A 4347-nucleotide genomic window follows, 5' to 3' on the forward strand; every position below is an offset into this window, starting at 1 on the left:
GGCCAGGACCCTACCAAAAAACTACAAGGAAAGAATGCCACAACAAGTGCAAGAAGAAATAGACACCACTAAAAGTGAATTTGCAGGAAAGACAGGTTGTTTTTTTGACATAGAGATAGTAAGTGAAATTTCCCATTAGGTCCTAGATATTGGTCACACTAGAGGAAAGCTAACTAATATATGTACACCTTTAACATATACACCTAAAATGTTATTAAGATGAATATTGATAGATCGAAATACACCTAAAGTTTAAACATATTGATGCTTGATGACCTTAACTTACCATAAAAAGCATAAATCATCAACTACAAGAATTGAAACACATCTTGGTTTTTCACTTGACGCAGGCTACCCATTGGATAACAGCAAAGAACGGATAACTGTGGAGGAATTGGACTCCCCAACACTAAACGACTACATAGTATACTTTTTAAGTACTTTTATTCATTTCAAGTTTTCGGTATATAAATGCAAACAAGAGAGCCACTGTAGTAGTGGTAGTCCCTGCTGGGGTTGAGAACCTGGGCCCGCTTGTTTTGCGTTGTTTCGGTTGAACTTTACATAAATATTTAAATATAACAGAACGATCGCCATTATCAGTCTCACAACACTTTATAGGATCTCTAAAACAATGCAATAACTTGGATGACCAAAATTCAAAAATAAAAACAAAAAAATTAAAATTGTTTGAAATCCCAAAAGTTAAATCTAACCTTCTTGGAATCTTGTATAACAGCGGCCCCTCGGAAAATCTAACGTTATGGGAATCAGACGGATTATGACATGAAACCTGAGTGAAAGAATATTACGGTTTTCACCCGAAAATGAAGTTGAAGAAGCGCATCTACTCTCTTTTGCCACAGTCCGCCTTGATATCCTTTAGTATCCAGCAACAAGGTTTTGATCTGCTCGGCTGTAACATCGCCCCATATGGATTGCTCATGACTTGTGTAAAACAACAGAGTTAGAGCGTTAGCTAGTAAAGTGTAATCCAAAATCAATTGAAATATTTCGTTACCTCAGCTTGATATACATCTAGTGCAAATCCATTGAGGCAGCTTATAGCTTCTTTCTTAGGCGCACGACGAAGTACATCCAGAACCCTGATTGTGGATAGAAGTAACCCGGGCTTCTACAACAGAACATGTGGATGTTCAGCGCCTTCCCTTCTCTTGTCCTCACGTCCACCTGAATTTCTAACACAGAGGATATCAGAAGCGATTCTCTTCCTCAGCGATTACATTCATACCTAAAAGAGATTACAAGCAATCCAAAAACGAGACATGATCACACAAAACCATTGAAACTTGTGTACAGAAGGAGATTTAATGGAACATGTGACATTTCACTGTGATAAACAAAAGAGGATCCATAAAATTTTGGGGAAGACAATCATAGGCAGCTGTATGCCACTTAATACAAAAAGGCTTTATGCTAGATGTGGTGTCTAATTGCTCTCATTTTTGTATTTATCTGATGTATTTTGGTATTTTCTGTTCAACTTGTAGATCCCAAGTGCACCGCCTCGAGGACTGTACATGTCACATGATGCCATTACAAGCCTTATGTGCCACTTGTTAGCTCTACTACAGTTTGCAACATTTGATGGATTAAATCAGGTCAGATAGTGTTGGTTTGGGTTGCAGAGGGTTTGCAGCTGTTTATTTTATCCTTCCCCTTCATTTGCATTATTCCCTTATAACTCCCACCACCTCCGTTTCCACCTCCTCTTCCATTCTCCTATTTCTCCCCTAACCCATTATTTCCATGTTTCTCTATAGTCCTTTGTAAACCCCACCTAAACCCTTTTTCGGGCTCCCGGGCTTCTTTTTGTTTAAAACCTATAAAACCCGATAACCTGTTTAAACCCCGAATAAACTCATTTTTGTTTAGCCCCAGGCGCTAAGGCTTTAACACATATAACTGCACACCTGTACTACCCCTCGCCTGTCACATCACTCTAAACTTGTGCATTAAATCCGGTCCATCCAATCCTCTGCCTTGGGATCTGACGCTTTTCGCAGCCCCCGCTCTGCGAAACTGCACGTCCGTTAGTCAGTGGGAAAGTAGTTTCCCCGCTGTCCCGTCGGCCACGCATCTTATCCTTACTGGATCGCGCCCCGTGTTACGGAAACCGCCGTCAGTCCAAAAGCGGTGCGGGGAATACCGCCTGCCCGCGAAACCACCATCTCCCCGCCGACTATCGTCCGCGCACCTTTTGCGTGCGATCACCGTCGGATCTGCGCGATAGCGATCCAGCGGCCCACGTTCTCCCGATCCCGCATTTCCTAATAGCCTCCATAATCTAATCTCCACCGTTGAATTTCATGATCCGACGGCTCACAGCTTTCTTCCGTTACCTCCCGATATTCCTCTTCGAGCGATCTCCGCCGTTGATCTGTTCCATCCAACGGTCAGCGCTCGTTCTCAGCTCCTCGTTCATTTTTAATGCATTTTTCGTGTTTTTTGGCAATCCTGTGGACCCGAAGGAGGAAGAAAGCCATGATCTGGTACTCCACGCATTGAATTCCCAGCAACCATAGTTAAAGAGAAACACGACCAAGGACTAGAAGGATAGCCTTGAGTAGATAAACACGGCATGTCACCTGTTCGTGAAGTATAGCAGAGCGGCAGAAAGGTCATTTTGTCCATTAAAACAATCAAAATGTATCAAGGACCATATCTGATCGTAAATGTGGTTGGTGGTTAGTTATAACACCTCCACGCATGGGTTAGCAGACTGTTTTTGTAATCAACCTCTATATATATCCAAAAGACAGAATGTAATAGGTTGATGAATGTTATTTTGATGTAAGGTTCAACTTCTGGAGACTGTAACTACTGTGATACCTGCAGTGTCTGGTCTTCGTTTTCAACTAATGCAAGCTTCTTTTGCCGTTAATTGCTCACTTTCCACTTCTTCTTCTTTGTTCTAGGCTGTGCCTGTTGTGCATTTATTCATGTGCTGTAGATGTTTAGCATTAGAGGGGCTGTCATCCCACCTTTGTGTCAGAATCTAGCTTGTATCATTGAATTTGTATGCAGGTTTCTGTTTGTTTAATGCCAGAGAGCTGTCATCCTGTCTGTGTGTTAAGCAATAGATTTGCAGACCTCTTTATTGGTTGCAGCCGGCCATCACAGGGTCCTGTGCATCTGCTGGTGTGGTCAGTATTCTCCATGTCCACTTGATCCTCAATCTGTGAGTAATTGGTGGTCAAAAGCCTTGTAGTCTGGGGGTGTTCACCCATGTCTAGGGTTAATCATAGTAGAAGTGGTTATCTGGCTTGAATATGCATCATACCTTCCATTCATCCATCCATTTCCAACATTTGTTGAGTTTGTAATGTTCCCGAGCATCTCTGATATACAACCTAGGAGAGTTTCTTGGGGTGATAACACCACTTACAGATAATTATTTTTTGTTTTCACTTGACGGAATCAGCGCGATGGTAGTGTTTTCTTGGCTGTCTTTAATTCTGGACTAAGCAACAAACCTCGTTAAGAAATTCGGGGTAGTTTGAGTACAAGGACCTCAAGTTGAAGAAGATAGACACGAGCTCGATATAGAGATTATTAATACGCTGTGGAAACTCCTCCATTTAATCAACAACATCTACCAATGTTGAAACCCTATCCATTTTCTGAACGAAAACCTCAGGGTCACTTACCATTAATAAGCCACATCTCAACCAACATTCAAATATAAAACTCTCGCTGATGACAAATTTATCCGAAAAAAATGGTGAAATTACAGAAAAATAAAGGCAAATATAATGTATTTTACTTATATGCTGAAACAACACCCCTTTATGGCCATTTTTTTGCCTTTTCTTTGTTTTTATTTTTTTTTAACCTATCTTATCCCAAAAACGAGTCAGTACATTTTAGATGTCCAATGTCAAAGACCTGGGGTGTAAGCTCGGTATCACCTATTACAAAACGCTTTACAAGCAAAATATCTGGTATTTGCACCCGCATTACAGGCCCAATATATCTCTCAATCAATTGAACTATATGAGAACCAACCACTAAAATGTAAAGATCGTGCACAATAAAGTCTAAACTATTTACACAACCTGTCCACCATTAAAGCCATGACAGAGTAAAAAATTAGCGTCAGTCCAAATTTTGATCCACAATTCCCTAGATCGTGACATTGTAAGAAATTAGAGTCAATCCAAATTGTCATGAACCAAATTCCCTAGAGCATGTAACAAGCTAACAACTCAAGTAGTCAAAAGTTCCATAAAGAGAGTAATAATAGACAAAATTAAAGTGTTTTGTAGATGCATAATTTGGATTATATTTTAGTGAGTATAGATCAGGATTTCTCAACGCCGAACA

Source organism: Pinus tabuliformis, chromosome 1_2, assembly GCF_031772625.1.
Source record: "Pinus tabuliformis cultivar Carrire ecotype Pingquan chromosome 1_2, CPIR1, whole genome shotgun sequence".
Taxonomy (NCBI): Eukaryota; Viridiplantae; Streptophyta; class Pinopsida; order Pinales; family Pinaceae; genus Pinus; species Pinus tabuliformis.